At 39.6% G+C, this 19,853-nt stretch overlaps 1 non-coding gene across 1 annotated transcript; it reads left to right on the top strand.

Annotated features, from left to right (window-relative positions):
* The first annotated feature begins 18,883 nt into the window (after positions 1–18,883).
* On the top strand, positions 18,884–18,987 carry LOC112715550 (small nucleolar RNA R71). The gene has a single exon (XR_003159822.1). It is a non-coding gene; the product is annotated as a small nucleolar RNA R71 (small nucleolar RNA).
* Positions 18,988–19,853: the final 866 nt, after the last annotated feature.

The raw sequence follows: 19,853 nt of genomic DNA, 5'->3' as shown, positions 1-19,853 counted from the left end.
TCAATGCATGCATACAAATATCATGAGGACTTTCCCAAACGTTGTAATGGGGCTAGGGTCAAGGTAGGATCATATATGGATTAGTGGACTAGAATTTGAATTTTTGATTGACTTAAGCTTTCCCACCTAACTTATATAATAACCTATACAATCAAGTGCTAACCTAACTACCCATTCTTCACTTTTTCACATACTCATGCATTTTCTTTTGGTTTTCACAACACTTATACATTGACTCTTATGGACTTCACTTTGGGACATTTTGTCCCCTTTTTATTGCTTTTATTCTTTTCCTTCTTTTTTCTATATTTTTTTCTTTTTATTTTCTTTTCTTTTGTTTTTCTTATATTTCTTTCTTTCTTTCAAGCAATATACAAGAACATCAATGCATAAGGTTTAACATTTGATCAATACATGAGTATGCACCCAATTCCCAAATATAGAAATACAAAACACCCTTTTATCCCAACCAATGTTCTCGAATCTTCCCAAACTTGAATAATAAACACTCTCACTAGCCTAAGCTAATCAAAGATCCAAACAAGGGACTTTTATTATTTTCTGCTTTAGGCTTGTAATGTGCTAAAATGAAGAATAATTGGGTTAAGCGTAGGCTCAAAATTGGCTAATAATGGAAGACAAAAGGTAGGTTATTTGCGTAAGTGAGCTAATGAAATAATGGCCTCAATCATATAAGTTCATGAATACAAGAAATAATGGACATATAGAATTAAACAAATCAAAGATCACAATCATAGAAAGAGAACAATTGCACACAAGAAGGGAAAATAAGTGGTTATAAGATGTAACCACGTCATTAGGATCAAATCTCACAAGCTTGTATTCTTAGCTCAAAGCCATGTTCCAAAATAAATTCTTCAAGCAAGTTCAACAAAAAAATTTTCGTTCAAATTGGTAGGGTGCCCTAAAACAGTTTCTTGGAAAAGAAATCATCACTCTAACCAAGTAGTCCTAATAAGAAAGGAGTGGTAAAAATATATACAAATTCTAACTAACATGCAACCTATCATGCAATGCAACAACTAGCTAACATTACTATTGAAAAATGAAATTGTTACCCATGGAGATCGGTCGTACGACCTCCTCACACTTGAAGATTGCACCGTCCTCGGTGCATGCAAAGGAGAGCAAGGTGGACGGGTTGAAACAATTGATGAGCTCCTTCAAAAGATTGTGTGGAGGAACTTGTTTGTTGCCCCATTGATAAACTTTTCCTCTTTCTTTATCGGTGGCCAACCTAAAAGGAGAGGAAGAATAACGAAAATTAAGCCTATAACAAAGATATCAAAGCAGATAGAACATAGGCGGGGGTTAATGCCAAATAAAAGTAGGGTTCTCACTACATGGTAGCTACAACATGTAGATGAGAAAGCAATATAAGTCAAGGCATATCAACTAATACTTGATGCAAGAGTAAAGTCAAAGCATGAGGAGCATATTGAGCATCAAGAACAAATAAGAATTGATACAAACAAGATTAGTGATAAGCATGAGAGCGTTTGGTCCCATCCTAACTCAATGATGATAAAGTACAAAAACAAAGGATAATGAATTAAGACGGACTAAGGCACTAATCTTGTGTGTGGGACAAATATTACAATTAATGCAACAAGTCATGAAGCACCAAAACAATGCAAGAAATTCTCAACAATTGAGTAAGAGAATTCAACACCATTATTAAAATGAGAAACTTAGAAAATAAAATGAAAATAAGCTATAAAAACAAAATTGAAATGCAAAGAATAGAAGTATGCAAATGCAATAAAAAAAGAAAATCGAAGAGGAGAAAAAAAACTTTTTTTTACCGACGCAGACACGTCATGCACGCTCACGCGTCGATGCGTAGATTGGCAGAAGGACGCGTATGCGCCAGGTGCGCGCACGCGTGGGTAGGATTAGGCGCAGGGTACAGCGTCAGCCCAAGGATGGCCCATCTCTCTGGAAAATGTACGAGGAGGGCAGGTGGCACAACCTACGCGCACGCGTACAGCGTGCGGATGCGTGCATTCCGCAATTAGAATCAAGGACGCATACGCGCCAAGTGCGCGCACGCGTGGGTTAGTTTGTGCCTCAGGCTCAATGTTCGCACAATGCGGGCGTAACTCTCAGGTTTTTGGCTGTGGATTGAATTTTTGCATCCACGCGTACGCGCCATGCATGCGTCCACTTGGATGGTAAAAAATGCTTGGGTCACGCGTACGCGTGCATGATGTGTACGCGTGGGTTAGTGCTTTGTTTTTCAAAATTTTTCCAAGTTCTTGCACCAAACCAAGCCTTCCAAACCTCCGAACAGCTACCAAAACTCCATAAAACCTTATTTAACATACTAAACTACCAAATAAACTCAACTAATCAAACAAAACATGAAATTAAACATATTCTTACCAATATTTACCATGGTGGGGTATCCCCCACCTAGCACTTTTATTTATTGTCCTTAAGTTGGACTTATGGCGAGCTCCTCATCAAGGTGGCTTGTGCTTGAACTCATCTTGGAACTCCCACCAATGCTTGGTTCTCCATTGTGCCCCAAGATTTCTCATGTGTTGCGCCAAGCCTTGGTGGAGTTCTTCACAAGCTTGGGGCTCCCAAAGTCGATCTTCTTCTTGTAATCCGGGATCCCACACTCTCTTTTCACACCCGTCTTGAAGTTGATTCTCATTATTAGTCCATCCGGGTGGTGAGCAAGATGAATTCTCTATGAGGTGCCTGGTGCACGAAATTGTGATCATCAACAATGGCGCCAAAAACTTGGTAGCACTCTCAAACGTGAATCACACTTAGTCACAACTCCACACAACTAACCAGCAAGTGCACTGGGTCGTCCAAGTAATACCTTACGTGAGTAAAGGTCGATCCCACGGAGATTGTTGGTATGAAGCAAGTTATGGTCATCTTGTAAATCTCGGTTAGGTAGATAATAAATGGTTATGGATTTTCGAATAATAATAAATAATAAACGTAAAATAAAGATAGAGTTACTCATGTAATTCAATGGTAGGAATTTCAGACAAGTGTATGGAGATGCTTGTCCCTGTTGGATCTCTGCTTTCCTACTGCTTTTATCCAATCTTTGTCACTCCTTTCTATCGCAAGCCGTATGTAGGGCATCACCGTTGTCAATGGCTACATCCCATCCTCTCAGTGAAAAAGGTCCAAATGCTTTGTCACGGCACGACTAATCATCTGTCGGTTCTCGATCATGTTTGAATAGAATCCCTTGATTCTTTTGCGTTTGTCATCACGCCCAACAATCGCGAGTTTGAAGCTCGTCACAGTCATTCAATCCTGAAATCCTACTCGGAATACCACAAACAAGGTTTAGACTTTCCGGATTCTCATGAATGCTGCCATCAATCTAGCTTATACCACGAAGATTCTGATTAAGGAATCCAAGAGATATGCGCCCGGTCTAAGGTAGAATGGAAGTGGTTGTCAGTCATGTGTTCATAGGTGAGAATGATGATGAGTGTCATGGATCATCACATTCATCATGTTGAAGTGCAACGAATATCTTAGAACATGAATAAATCGAATTGGATAGAATATAGTAGTAATTGCATTAAAACTTGAGGTACAACAGAGCTCCACACCCTTAATCTATAGTGTGTAGAAACTCCACCGTTAAAAATACATAAGTGATGAAGGTCCAGGCATGGCCGAATGGCTAGCTCCCATGAAAGACCGAATGGTCAAAAGAACTAGATAGTCCAAGACGTCTAATACACTAGTAAAAAGTTCTATTTATACTAAACTAGCTACTAGGGTTTACAGAAGTAAGTAATTGATGCATAAATCCACTTCCGAGGCCCACTTGGTGTATTTTTGGGCTGAGCTTGATCTTTACACGAACTGAGGCTTATCTTGGAGTTGAACGCCAAGTTGTAACGTGTTTCTGGCGTTTGACGCCAGAGTGCAGCATGAAACTGGCGTTGAGCGCCAGTTTACGTCATCTAATCTCGAATAAAGTATGAACTATTATATATTGCTGGAAAGCTCTTGATGTCTACTTTACAACGCCGTTGAGATCGCGTCATTTGGAGTTCTATAGCTCCAGAAAATTCATTTCGAGTGCAGGGAGGTAAGATTCCAACAGCATCAGCAATCCTTTGTCAGCCTTTTTTTCAGAGTTTTGCTCAGGTCCCTCAATTTCAGCCAGAAAATATTTGAAATCACAGAAAAACACACAAACTCATAGTAAAGTCCAGAAATGTGAATTTAACATAAAAACCAATGAAAACATCCCTAAAAGTAGCTAGATCCTACTAAAAACTACCTAAAAACAATGCCAAAAAGCGTATAAATCATCTGCTCATCACAACACCAAACTTAAATTGTTGCTTGTCCCCAAGCAACTGAAAATAAATTAGGATAAAAAGAAGATAATATACTATAAATCCCAAAATATCAATGAATATTAATTCTAATTAGATGAGCGGGACTTATAGCTTTTTGCCTCTGAAAAGGTTTGGCATCTCACTTTTTCCCTTGAAGTTTAGAATGATTGGCATCTCTAGGGACTTAGGATTTCAGATAGTGTTATTGATTCTCCTAGTTAAGTTTGTTGATTCTTGAACACAGCTACTTTTATGAGTCTTGGCCGTGGCCCTAAGCATTTTGTTTTCCAGTATTACCACCGGATACATAAATGCCACAGACACATGACTGGGTGAACCTTTTCAGATTGTGACTTAGCTTTGCTAAAGTCCCCAGTTAGAGGTGTCCAGAGCTCTTAAGCACACTCTTTTTACTTTGGATCATGACTTTAATCACTCAGTCTCAAGCTTTTAACTTGGACTTGCATGCCACAAGCACATGGTTAGGGACAACATGATTTAGCCGCTTAGGCCTGGATTTATTTCCTTGGACCCTCCTATACATTGATGCTCAAAGCCTTGGATCCTTTTTACCCTTGCCTTTTTGTTTTAAGGGCTATTGGCTTTTTCTTCTTGCGCTTTTTTCGCAAGCTTTTGCTTTTTCACTGCTTTTTCTTGCTTCAAGAATCCATTTCATGATTTTTCAGATTGTTAATAACATTTCTCTTTGTTCATCATTCTTTTAAGAGCCAACAATTTTAACATTCATAAACAACAATATCAAAAATATGCACTATTCAATCATTCATTCAAAAAACAAAAGGTATTGTCACCACATCAATATAATTAAACTAAATTCAAGGATAAATTCAAAAATCATGTACTTCTTGTTCTTTTGAATTAGAAACATTTTTCATTTAAAAGAGGTGAAGGATTCATGGAATTATTCATAGCCTTAAGACATAGTTACTAAATACTAATGATCATGTAATGAAGACACAAACATAGATAAACATTTAACATAAAGAAACCAAAAACCAGAAAAAAAATTAAGAACAAGGAATGAGTCCACCTTAGTGATGGTGGCATTTTCTTCTTGAAGAACTAATGATGTCCTTGAGTTCTTCTATGTCTCTTCCTTGTCTTTGTTGCTCCTCCCTCATTGCTCTTTGATCTTCTCTAATTTCATGGAGAATGATGGAGTGCTCTTGATGTTCCACCCTTAATTGATCCATATTATAACTCAAATCTTCTAGAGAAGTGTTAAGTTGTTCCCAGTAGTTGTTGGGAGGAAAGTGCATCCCTTGAGGCATCTCTGGGATTTCTTGGTGATGAGCTTCCTCATGCGTCTCTTGGGATCCATGAGTGGGCTCTCTTGTTTGCTCCATCCTTTTCTTAGTGATGGGCTTATCCTCCTCAATGGGGATGTCTCCTTCTATGATAACTCCAGGTGAGTAACATAGATGGCAAATAAGATGAGGAAAAGCTAGCCTTGCCAAAGTAGAGGGCTTATCAGCTATTTTGTAGAATTCATGAGAGATAACTTCATAAACTTCTGCTTCCTCTCCAATCATGATGCTATGGATCATGATGGCCCGATCCACAGTAACTTCAGATCGATTGCTAGTGGGGATGATGGAGCGTTGGATGAACTCTAACCATCCTCTAGCCACAGGCTTGAGGTCCAGTCTTCTTAATTGAACCGGCTTGCCTTTGGAGTCTCTTTTCCATTGAGCTCCTTCCACACATATGTCCATAAGGACTTGGTCCAACCTTTGATTGAAGTTGACCCTTCTAGTGTAGGGGCGTGCATCTCCTTGCATCATGGCTAAGTTAAATGCCAACCTCACATTTTCTGGACTAAAATCTAAGTATTTCCCCTGAACCATTGAAAGATAATTCTTTGGGTTCGGGTTCATACTTTGATCATGGTTCCTAATGATCCATGCATTGGCATAGAACTCTTGAACCATCATCCAACTTGTTGAATGGGGTTGGTCAGAACTTCCCAACTTCTTCTTTGAATCTCATGTCAGATCTCTGGAAACTCATTTTTCTTGAGCTTGAAAGGGACCTCAGGGATCACCTTCTTCTTAGCCACAACATCATAGAAGTGGTCTTGATGGGCTTTGGAGATGAATCTCTCCATCTCCCATGACTCGGAGGTGGAAGCTTTTGTCTTTCCTTTCCCTTTTCTAGAGGTTTCTCCGGCCTTAGGTACCATCAATGGTAATGGAAAAACAAAAAGCTTATGCTTTTACCACACCAAACTCAGAATATTGCTCACCCTCGAGCAAGAGAAGAAAGAAAAGAAGAAGAAGAGGAGAAAATATAGAGGAGAGTGAGGGGGAGGTGTATTCGGCCAAGGTATAGAAGAGGGGTTGTGTTGTGTGAAAATGAAGGAGAATGGAGGGGTTTATATAGGGAGGGGAGAGGGAGTAGGTTCGGCTATTTAGGGTGGGTTTGGGTGGGAAAGAAATTTTGAATTTTGAAGGTAGGTGGGGTTTTTGGGAAAGAGTGGATGGATGTGAGTGGTGAAGGGGGTAATTGGGAAGAGAGATTAAGGTGATTGGTAAAAGGTTTTGGGGAAGAGTGTTAGTGCACGAAATTGTGATCATCAATGGCGCCATCAACATGGTACGCTCAATTGCAATCTCAACTCTTTATCACAACTTTGCACAACTAACCAGCAAGTGCACTGGGTCGTCCAAGTAATAAACCTTACGCGAGTAAGGGTCGATCCCACGGAGATTGTTGGTATGAAGCAAGCTATGGTCATCTTGTAAATCTCAGTCAGGCAGATTCAAATGGTTATGGATGATATATGAATAAAGCATAAAGTAAAGATAGAGATACTTATGTAATTCATTGGTGAGAACTTCAGATAAGCGAATGGAGATGCTTTGTCCCTTCCGTCTTTCTGCTTTCCTACTGTCTTCATCCAATCCTTCTTACTCCTTTCCATGGCAAGCTGTATGTTGGGCATCACTGTTTTCAGTGGCTACAATCCCGTCCTCTCAGTGAAAATGTTCAATGCACCCTGTCACGGCACGGCTAATCATCTGTCGGTTCTCAATCAGGTTGGAATAGAATCCAGTGATTCTTTTGCGTCTGTCACTAACGCCCAGCCTTCAGGAGTTTGATGCTCGTCACAGTCATTCAGTCATTGAATACTACTCAGAATACCACAGACAAGGTTTAGACCTTCTGGATTCTCTTGAATGCTGCCATCAATTCTAGCTTATACCACGAAGATTCCGATCAAGGGATCCAAGAGATAAACATTCAAGCCTTGTTTGCTTGTAGAACAGAAGTGGTTGTCAGGCACTCGTTCATAAGTGATAATGATGATGAGTGTCACATAATCATCACATTCATCATGTTCTTGGGTGCAAATGAATATCTTAGAACAAGAATAAGCTGAATTGAATAGAAGAACAATAGTAATTGCATTAATACTCGAGGTACAGCAGAGCTCCACACCTTAATCTATGGTGTGTAGAAACTCCACCGTTGAAAATACATAAGTGATAATAGTGATCATTGGCTTTGGCCCCAGAGAGGGAACCAGAAGAACCAAGATCTGATATAAGAACTAAACGTCCAAAGATGAAAATACAATAGTAAAAGGTCCTATTTGTAGAGAACTAGTAGCCTAGGGTTTACGGAAATGAGTAAATTACATAAAAATCCACTTACGGGCCCAGTTGGTGTGTGCTTGGGCTGAGCATTGAAGCTTTCATGTGTAGAGACTTTTCTTGGAGTTAAACGCCAGCTTTTGTGCCAGTTTGGGCGTTTAACTCCCATTCTTGTGCCAGTTCCAGCGTTTAACGCCGGGCAGTTTTGAGCTGACTTGGAACGCCAGTTTGGGCCATCAAATCTCGGGCAAAGTATGGACTATTATACATCGCTGGAAAGCCCAGGATATCTACTTTCCAACGCCGTTAAGAGCGCGCCAATTGGGAATCTGTAACACCAGAAAATCCACTTCGAGTGCATGGAGGTCAGAATCCAACAACATCTACAGTCCTTTTTAGCCTCTGAATCAGATTTTTGCTCAGGTCCCTCAATTTCAGCCAGAAAATACCTGAAATCACAGAAAAACACACAAACTCATAGTAAAGTCCAGAAAAGTGAATTTTAACTAAAAACTAATAAAAATATAATAAAAATTAACTAAAACATACTAAAAACATACTAAAAACAATGCCAAAAAGCGTATAAATTATCCGCTCATCACAACACCAAACTTAAATTGTTGCTTGTCCCCAAGCAACTGAAAATCAAATAAGATAAAAAGAAGAGAATATGCAATGAATTCCAAAAACATCTATGAAGATCAGTATTAATTAGATGAGCGGGGCTTTTTGCTTTTTGCATCTGAACAGTTTTGGCATCTCACTCTATCCTTTGAAATTTAGAATGATTCGCTTCTATAGGAACTCAGAATCTAGATAGTGTTATTGATTCTCCTAGTTAAGTATGATGATTCTTGAACACAGCTACTTTATGAGTCTTGGCCGTGGCCCAAAGCACTCTGTCTTCCAGTATTGCTAGAGTCCCCACTTAGAGGTGTCCAGGGTTCTTAAGCACACTCTTTTTGCCTTGGATCACAACTTTATTCTTTTTCTCTCTTTTTTTGTATTCACTGCTTTTTCTTGCTTCAGGAATCATTTTTATGATTTTTCAGATCCTCAGTAACATGTTTCCTTTTTCATCATTCTTTCAAGAGCCAACATTCATGAACAACAAATTCAAAAGACATATGCACTGTTTAAGCATACATTTAGAAAACAAAAGTACTACCACCACATCAGAATAATTAATCTGTTATAAAATTCAAAATTCATGCAATTCTTCTCTTTTTCAATTAAGAACATTTTTCATTCAAGAAAGGTGATGGATTCATAGGACACTCATAACTTTAAGGCATAGACACTAAGACACTAATGATCATAAGACACAAACATAGATAAACATAAGCATAAAAATTTGAAAAACAGGAAAATAAGGAACAAGGAGATTAAAGAACGGGTCCACCTTAGCGATGGCGGCTTGTTCTTCCTCTTGAAGATCTTATGGAGTGCTTGAGCTCCTCAATGTCTCTTCCTTGCCTTTGTTGCTCCTCTCTCATGATTCTTTGATCTTCTCTAATTTCATGGAGGAGGATGGAATGTTCATGGTGCTCCACCCTTAGTTGTCCCATGTTGGAACTCAATTCTCCTAGGGAGGTGTTGATTTGCTCCCAATAGTTTTGTGGAGGAAAGTGCATCCCTTGAGGCATCTCAGGGATTTCATGATGAGTGGGATCTCGTGTTTGCTCCATCCTTTTCTTAGTGATGGGCCTATCCTCATCAATGAGGATGTCTCCCTCTATGTCAACTCCAACTGAATAACAGAGGTGACAAATGAGATGAGAAAAGGCTAACCTTGCCAAGGTAGAAGACTTGTCCGCCACCTTATAAAGTTCTTGGACTATAACCTCATGAACTTCTACTTCCTCTCCAATCATGATGCTATGAATCATGAAGGCCCGGTCTATAGTAACTTCAGACCGGTTGCTAGTGGGAATGATTGAGCGTTGGATAAACTCCAACCATCCCCTAGCCACGGGCTTGAGGTCATGCCTTCTCAGTTGAACTGGCTTCCCTCTTGAATCTTTCTTCCATTGAGCGCCCTCTTTACAGATGTCTATGAGGACTTAGTCCAACCTTTGATCAAAGTTGACCCTTCTAGTGTAAGGGTGTTCATCTCCTTGCATCATGGGCAAGTTGAATGCCAACCTTACATTTTCCGGACTAAAATCTAAGTATTTCCCCTGAACCATTGTAAGCCAATTCTTTGGGTCCGGGTTCACACTTTGATCATGGTTTTTGGTGATCCATGCATTGTCATAGAACTCTTGAACCATTAAGATTCTAACTTGTTGAATGGGGTTGGTAAGAACTTCCCAACCTCTTCTTCGGATCTCATGTCGGATCTCCGGATATTCACTCTTTTTGAGTTTGAAAGGGACCTCAAGGATCACCTTCTTCATGGCCACAACTTCATAGAAGTGGTCTTGATGCACCATTGAGATGAATCTCTCCATCTCCCATGACTCGGAGGTGGAAGCTTTTGCCTTCCCTTTCCTCTTTCTAGAGGTTTCTCCGGCCTTAGGTGCTATAAATGGTTATAGAAAAACAAAAAGCAATGCTTTTACCACACCAAACTTAGAAGGTTTGCTCGTCCTCGAGCAAAAGAAAAAAGAAGAGAGTAGAAGAAGAGGAAATAGAGGAGAAGGAGGTGGCTTTGTGGTTCGGCCAAGGGGGAGAAGTAGTGTTTTGGTTGTGTGAAAATGAAGGGGTGAAGATAGGTTTATATAGGGGTGGAGAGAGGGGTAGGGTTCGATCATGGATGGGTGGGTTTGGGAGGGAAAGTGGTTTGAATTTGAATGGTGAGGTAGGTGGGGTTTTATGAAGGATGGATGTGAGTGGTGAGGAGAATAGTGGGATTTGATAGGTGAGGGGTTTTTGGGGAAGAAGTGTTGAGGTGATTGGTGAATTGGTGAAGAAGAGAAAGAGTGGTGGGGTAGGTGGGGATCCTGTGGGGTCCACAGATCCTGAGGTGTTAAGGAAAATTCATCCCTGCACTAAGTGGCGAGCAAAAATGCCCATTCTGCCAATTCTGGCATTAAATGCCGGGTTGGTGCCCATTTCTGGTGTTTAACGCCAGCTTCTTGCCCTTTCCTGCGTTTAACGCCAGTCTGGTGCCCCTTTCTGGCGTTAAACGCCCAGAATGGTGCCAGACTGGGCGTTAAATGCCCATTTGCTGCCCTTACTGGTGTTTAAACGCCAGCAAGGTCTTCCTCCAGGGTGTGCTATTTTTCTTTCAATTTTTCATTCTGTTTTTGCTTTTTCAACTGATTTTGTGACTTCTCATGATCATCAACCTACAGAAAACATAAATTAACAAAGGAAAATAGATAAATATAACATTGGGTTGCCTCCTAACAAGCACTTCTTTAATGTTAGTAGCTTGACAGTGGGCTCTCATGGAGCCTCACAGATACTCAGAGCAATGTTGGAACCTCCCAACACCAAACTTAGAGTTTGAATGTGGGGGTTCAACACCAAACCTAGAATTTGGTTGTGGCCTCCCAACACCAAACTTAGAGTTTGACTGTGGAGGCTCTGTTTGACTCTGTTTTGAGAGAAGCTCTTCATGCTTCCTCTCCATGGTGACAGAGGGATATCCTTGAACCTTAAACACAAAGGATTCTTCATTCACTTGAATGATCAATTCTCCTCTGTCCACATCAATCACAGCCTTTGTTGTGGCTAGGAAGGGTCTGCCAAGGATGATGGATTCATCCATGCACTTCCCAGTCTCTAGGACTATAAAATCAGCAGGGATGTAATGGTCTTCAATCTTTACCAGAACATCCTCTACAAGCCCATAAGCTTGTTTTCTTGAATTGTCTGCCATCTCTAATGAGATTCTTGCAGCTTGTACCTCAAAGATCCCTAGCTTCTCCATTATAGAGAGAGGCATGAGGTTTACACTTGACCCTAGGTCACACAAGGCCTTCTTGAAGGTCATGGTGCCTATGGCACAAGGTATTGAGAACTTCCCAGGATCTTGTCTCTTTTGAGGTAATCTCTGCCTAGTCAAGTCATCCAGTTCTTTGGTGAGCAAAGGGGGTTCATTCTCCCAAGTCTCATTACCAAATAACTTGTCATTTAGCTTCATGATTGCTCCAAGGTATTTAGCAACTTGCTCTTCAGTGACATACTCATCATCTTCAGAGGAAGAATACTCATCAGAGCTCATGAATGGCAGAAGTAAATCCAATGGAATCTCTATGGTCTCTGTGTGAGCCTCAGATTCCCATTGTTCATCATTAGGGAACTCATTGGAGGCCAGTGGACGTCCATTGAGGTCTTTCTCAGCGGCGATCTCTGCCTCTTCCTCCTCTCCAAGTTCGGCCATGTGGGTCATGTTAATGGCCTTGCATTCTCCTTTTGGATTCTCTTCTGTATTGCTTGGAGGAGTACTAGGAGGGAGTTCAGTAATTTTCTTGCTCAATTGTCCCACTTGTGCCTCCAAGTTTCTAATGGAGGACCTTGTTTCAGTCATGAAACTTTGAGTGGTTTTGATTAGATTAGAGACCATGGTTGCTAAGTCAGAGTGGCTTTGCTTAGAATTCTCTGTCTGTTACTGAGAAGATGATGGAAAATGCTTGCCATTGCTAAACCTGTTTCTTCCACCATTATTGTTGTTGAAACCTTGTTGAGGTCTCTGTTGATCCTTCCATGAGAGATTTGGATGATTTCTCCATGAAAAATTATAGGTGTTTCCATAGGGTTCTCCCATGTAATTCACATCTTCCATTGAAGGGTTCTCAGGATCATAAGCTTCTTCTTCAGATGAAGCGTCCTTAGTACTGCCTGGTACAGCTTGCATTCCAGATAGACTTTGAAAAATCATATTGACTTGCTGAGTCAATATTTTGTTTTGAGCCAATATGGCATTCAGAGTATCAATCTCAAGAACTCCTTTCTTCTGATTTGTCCCATTGTTCACAGGATTCCTTTCAGAAGTGTACATGAATTGGTTATTTGCACCCATTTCAATTAGTTCTTGTACTTCTGCAGGCGTCTTCTTCAGATGAAGAGATCCTCCAGCAGAGCTGTCTAATGACATCTTGGATAGCTCAGACAGACCATCATAGAAGATACCTAAGATGCTCCATTCAGAAAGCATGTCAGAGGGACACTTTCTGATCAATTGTTTGTATCTTTCCCAAGCTTCATAGAGGGATTCACCTTCCTTTTGTCTGAAGGTTTGGACTTCCACTCTAAGCTTACTCAATTTTTAAGGTGGAAAGAACTTTGCGAAGAAGGCATTGACTAGCTTTTCCCAAGATTTCAGGCTTTCTTTAGGTTGTGAGTCCAACCATATCCTATCTCTATCTCTTACAGCAAAAGGGACTAGCATAAGTCTGTAGACCTCAGGGTCAACCCCATTAGTCTTGATAGTGTCACAGATTTGCAAGAACTCAGCTAAAAACTGATGAGGATCTTCCAATAGAAGTCAATGGAACTTGCAATTCTGTTGCATTAGAGAAACTAATTGAGGCTTAAGCTCAAATTTGTTTGCTCCAATGGCAGGGATAGAGATGCTTCTCCCATATAAGTCGGGAGTAGGTGCAATAAAGTCACCTAGCACCTTCCTTGCATTATTGGCATTGTTGTTATTTTCGGCTGCCATGTCTTCTTCTTTGAAGATTTCTATTAGGTCCTCTACAGAGAGTTGTGCCTTAGCTTCTCTTAGCTTTCGCTTCAAGGTCCTTTCGGGTTCATGGTCAGCCTCAACAAGAATGCTTTTGTCTTTGCTCCTACTCATATGAAAGAGAAGAGATCAAGAAAATATGAAATCCTCTATGTCACAGTATAGAGATTCCTTGAGGTGTCAGAGGAAAAGAAAAATAGAAGGAAGAGGTAGAAAATTCGAACTTATCAAGGAAAGATAGAGTTCGAATTGTGCATTGAGGAATAGTGTTAGTCCATAAATAGAAGGATATGAGAAGAGGGGAAGAAATTTTTGAAAATTAAGTAAAAGATTTTAAAAACATTTTGAAAAACACTAATTGATTTTCGAAAACTTAAGAGTGGAAAAGAAATCAAGTGATTTTTGAAAAAGATTTTGAAATTAGAAATTAAAAAGATATGATTGAAAATTATTTTGAAAAAGATGTGATTAAAAAGATATGATTTAAAAGTTATGGTTTTTAAAAAGATGTGATTGAGAAGATATGATTTGAAAAACAATTTAAAAAGATTTGATTTTGAAAATTAATGACTTGGCTAACAAGAAAAGTTATGATTCAAACATTAAACCTTTCTCAACAGAAAAGGCAACATACTTGAATTGTTGAATCAAATCATTAATTGTTAGCAAGTATTTTTGAAAATGGAAAGAAATTCATTTTGAAAACATATGATTTGAAAAAGATTTGATTTTGAAAAAATTTTGAAAACTTGAAAAAAATTTGAATTAAAAACAAAATCTTCCCTCTTGTGCCATCCAACGCCCAAAACTCTACCCTTTTGGGTGTTAAACGCCCAGCCAGGTGCCCTGGCTGGCGTTTAAACGCCAGTTTTCCTTCTTCACTGGGCGTTTTAAACGCCCAGCTTTTTCTGTGTAATTCCTCTGCTGTATGTTCTGAATCTTAAATTCTCTGCATTATTGACTTGAAAAGACACAAATTAAAAATTTTTTTGGATTTTTAATGATGAGGAAAAATCAAAATGCAACTAAAATCAAATAAACAATGCATGCAAGACACCAAACTTAGAAGTTTGTATACTACTGACACTAACAAATTGAGAATGCATATGAGAAACAACAAAACACACAAAACAAGAGAATTTAAAGATCAGAACAAGGAAATCATCAAGTACAACTTGAAGATTAATGAAGACACATGCATGAATGCAAGAAGAATAGAAACATGCAATTGACACCAAACTTAAAATGAGACACTAAACTCAACAAGAAACATAAAATATTTTTTTATTTTTATGATTTTGAATTTTTTTTTGGATTTTTCGAAAATTAAGTGGAAAAGAAAATAAAGATATCAAAATTCTTGATGAGAATTCCAGGAATCATGCAATGTTAGTCTAAAGCTTCAGTCTAAAGGAATTAGACATAGCTAGCCAAGCTTCAGCAGGACATTGCATTCAAGAGCTAAATTGATGAGAATCAATCAGCTTTGGTGATGATAAGAACATCACCTTGAAACACTAGAATTCATTCTTAAGAACTCTGAAGAAAAATACCTAATCTAAGCAACAAGATGAACCGTCAGTTGTCCAAACTCAAAATATCCCCGGCAACGGCGCCAAAAACTTGGTGCACGAAATTGTGATCATCAATGGCGCCATCAACATGGTACGCTCAATTGCAATCTCAACTCTTTATCACAACTTCGCACAACTAACCAGCAAGTGCACTGGGTCGTCCAAGTAATAAACCTTACGTGAGTAAGGATCGATCCCATGGAGATTGTTGGTATGAAGCAAGCTATGGTCATCTTGTAAATCTCAGTCAGGCAGATTCAAATGGTTATGGATGATATATGAATAAAGCATAAAGTAAAGATAGAGATACTTATGTAATTCATTGGTGAGAACGTCAGATAAGCGAATGGAGATGCTTTGTCCCTTCCGTCTCTCTGCTTTTCTACTGTCTTCATCCAATCCTTCTTACTCCTTTCCATGGCAAGCTGTATGTTGGGCATCACCGTTGTCAGTGGCTACAATCCCGTCCTCTCAGTGAAAATGTTCAACGCACCCTGTCACGGCACGGCTAATCATCTGTCGGTTCTCAATCAGGTTGGAATAGAATCCAGTGATTCTTTTGCGTCTGTCACTAACGCCCAGCCTTCAGGAGTTTGAAGCTCGTCACAGTCATTCAATCATTGAATCCTACTCAGAATACCACAGACAAGGTTTAGACCTTCCGGATTCTCTTGAATGCCGCCATCAATTCTAGCTTATACCACGAAGATTCTGATCAAGGGATCTAAGAGATAAACATTCAAGCCTTGTTTGCTTGTAGAACAGAAGTGGTTGTCAGTCACTCATTCATAAGTGAGAATGATGATGAGTGTCACATAATCATCACATTCATCATGTTCTTGGGTGCAAATGAATATCTTAGAACAAGAATAAGCTAAATTGAATAGAAGAACAATAGTAATTGCATTAATACTCGTGGTACAGCAGAGCTCCACACCTTAATCTATGCTGTGTAGAAACTCCACCGTTGAAAATACATAAGTGATAATAGTGATCATTGGCTTCGGCCCCAGAGAAGGAACCAGAAGAACCAAGATCTGATCTAAGAACTAAACGTCCAAAGATGAAAATACAATAGTAAAAGGTCCTATTTGTAGAGAACTAGTAGCTTAGGGTTTACAGAAATGAGTAAATTACATAAAAATCCCCTTCCGGGCCCAGTTGGTGTGTGCTTGGGTTGAGCATTGAAGCTTTCATGTGTAGAGACTTTTCTTGGAGTTAAATGCCAGCTTTTGTGCCAGTTTGGGCGTTTAACTCCCATTCTTGTGCCAGTTCCAGCTTTTGTGGAAAGCCCAGGATATCTACTTTCCAACGCCGTTAAGAACGCGCCAATTGGGAATCTGTAACACCAGAAAATCTACTTCGAGCGCTCATGAAGTGTTTATTGGAAAGAGAGGATGAATGTTGAGAAGAGGGGAGAATATGGTAGGTGGGGATCCTGTGGGGTCCACAGATCCTGAGATGATCCTGTGGGGTCCACAGATCTTGAGGTGTCAAGGATTTACATCCCTGCACCAATTAGGTATGTAAAATGCATTTGCATGCAATTCTGGTGTTTAAACGCCGAAGTGATGCATGTTCTGGGCGTTCAACGCCCAGGTGCAGCATGTTTCTGGTGTTGAACGCCAGTTCCATGCTTGTTTCTGGCGTTCAGCACCAGCTTTCCTCAGGGTGCATTCCTGGCGTTTGAATGCCAGGATGTTGCTTATTTCTGGCATTCAACGCCAGATCCATGCTTTTGTTCTGGCGTTGAACGCCAGCCAGATGCTCCTTACTGGTGTTTAAACGCCAATAAGTCCTTCCTCCAGGGTGTGATTTTTCTTCTACTGTTTTTGATTCTATTTTTAATTTTAATATTTTTTCATGACTCCGCATGATCATGAACCTAATAAAACATAACAGAACAATGAAAATAAAATAAAATTAGATAAATAAAAATTGGGTTGCCTCCCAATAAGTGCTTCTTTAATGTCAATAACTTGACAGTGGGCTCTCATGGAGCCACACAGGTGATTAGGTCAATGTTGTATAGTCCCAACACCAAACTTAGAGTTTGGTTGTGGGGATTCAACACCAAACTTAGAGTTTGGTTGTGGCCTCCCAACACCAAACTTAGAATTTGACTGCGGGGGCTCTGTTTGACTCTGTACTGAGAGAAGCTTTTCATGCTTCCTCTCCATTGTTAAAGAAGAAGATCCTTGGGCTTTAAACACAAGGTAGTCCCCATTCAATTAAAGGACTAATTCTCCTCTGTTAACATCTATCACAGCTCCTGCTGTGGCTAGGAAGGGTCTTCCAAGGATGATGCATTCATCCTCCTCCTTCCTAGTGTCTAAGATTATGAAATCAGCAGGGATGTAAAGGCCTTTAACCTTTACTAACACGTCCTCTACTAATCCATAAGCTTGTCTTACTGACTTGTCTGCCAATTGTAATGAGAATAAGGCAGGCTGTACCTTAATGATCCCCAGCTTCTCCATTACAGAGAGTGGCATAAGATTTGTGCCTGACCCTAGGTCACACAGAGCTTTCTCAAAGGTCATGGTGTCTATGGTACAGGGTATTATGAATTTGCCAGGATCTTGTCTCTTTTGAGGTAAAGTTTGCTGAACCTAGGTATCTAGTTCACTAATGAGCAAGGGAGGTTTACCTTCCCAAGTCTCATTACCAAATAACTTGGCATTTAGTTTCATGATAGCTCCTAAATATTGAGCAACTTGCTCTCCAGTTACATCTTTATCCTCTTCAGAGGAAGAATAGTCTTCAGAGCTCATGAATGGCAGAAGGAGGTTTAATGGGATCTCTACAGTCACTATATGAGCCTCAGATTCCCGTGGGTCCTCAATAGGAAACTCCTTCTTGCTTGAGAGATGTCCCATGAGGTATTCCTCATTGGGATTCACGTCCTCTCCTTCCTCTCTAGGTTCGGCCATGTTGATTATATCAATGGCCTTGCACACTTTCTTTGGATTCTCTTCTGCATTGCTTGGGAGAGTAATAGGAGTAGTTTTAGTTATTTTCTTACTCAGCTGGCCGACTTGTGCCTCCAGATTTCTGATGGAGGACTTTATTTCACTCATGAAACTTAAAGTGGCCTTAGACAGATCAGAGACTAAATTTGCTAAGTTAGAGGTACTCTGTTCATAATTCTCTGTCTGTTACTGAGAAGATGATGGATAAGGCTTGATATTGCTGAGCCTATTTCTTCCACCATTATTAAAGCCTTGTTGAGGCTTTTGTTGATCCTTTCATGAGAAATTTGGATGATTTCTCCATGAGGAATTATAGGTGTTTCCATAGGGTTCACCCATATAATTTACCTCTGCTATTGCAGGGTTCTCAGGATCATAAGCTTCTTCTTCAGAAGATGCCTCTTTAGTACTGTTGGATGCATTTTGCCATCCATTCAGACTTTGAGAAATCATGTTGACTTGATGAGTCAACATTTTGTTCTGAGCCAATATGCCATTCAGAGCATCAATTTCAAGAACTCCCTTTCTTTGAGGCGTCCCATTATTCACGGAATTCCTCTCAGAAGTTTACATAAAATGGTTATTTGCAACTATGTCAATAAGTTCTTGAGATTCTACAAGCGTTTTCTTTAGGTGAATGGATCCACCTGCAGAATGGTCCAATGACATCTTAGAGAACTCAGATAGACCATAGTAGAATATATCTATCATGGTCCATTCTGAAAACATGTTAGAAGGACATCTTTTGGTCATCTGCTTGTATCTTTCCCAAGCTTCATAGAGGGATTCACCATCTTTTTGTTTGAAGGTTTGAACATCCACTCTAAGCTTGCTCAGCTTTTGAGGAGGAAAGAACTTAGCCAAGAAGGCCGTGACCAGCTTATCCCAGGAGTCCAGGCTTTCTTTAGGTTGAGAGTCCAACCATGCTCTAGCTCTGTTTCTTACAGCAAAAGGAAAAAGCATGAGCCTGTAGACTTCAGGATCTACTCCATTAGTCTTAACAGTCTCACAAATCTGCAAGAACTCAGTTAAGAACTGGTAAGGATCTTCTGATGGAAGTTCATGAAACTTGCAGTTATGTTGCATTAGAGCAACTAATTGAGGTTTCAGCTCAAAATTGTTTGCTCCTATGGTAGGAATTGAGATGCTTCTTCCATCAAACTTGGGAGTAGGTGTAGTATAATCACTAAGCATCCTTCTTGCATTATTGTTGTTGGGTTCGGCTACCATCTCCTTTTCTTGTTCGAAAATTTCAGCAAGGTTATCTCTGGATTGTTGTAATTTAGATTCTCTTAGTTTCCTCTACAGAGTCCTTTCAGGTTCTGGATCAGCTTCAACAATAATGCCTTTTTCCTTGTTCTTTCTCATATGAAAGATAAGAGAACATAAAAAGAAGAGGAATCCTCTATGTCACAGTAAAGAGGTTCCTTATTATTAGTAGAAGAAGAAGGGAATAAAGAAAGGAGAATCCAAACTCAAGGGTAAGGATAGGGGCAGTGATTTGAGATGAAGAGATGTGAAGAGAAGTGTTAGTGAATGAATAAATAGATAGGAAAAGATGAAAGAGGGAGAAAGTTTTTAAATTAAATTTTGAAAAGGAGTCAAATGATTTTCGAAAATAAAGATAAGAAATGAAAATAAAATTAAAATTTAAAACAATTAATTAAATAAAAAGAATTTTTGAAAAAGAGGGAGGT

Source organism: Arachis hypogaea, chromosome 1 (genome assembly GCF_003086295.3).
Source record: "Arachis hypogaea cultivar Tifrunner chromosome 1, arahy.Tifrunner.gnm2.J5K5, whole genome shotgun sequence".
Taxonomy (NCBI): Eukaryota; Viridiplantae; Streptophyta; class Magnoliopsida; order Fabales; family Fabaceae; genus Arachis; species Arachis hypogaea.
This window is presented reverse-complemented; position numbering and strand designations above follow the sequence as displayed.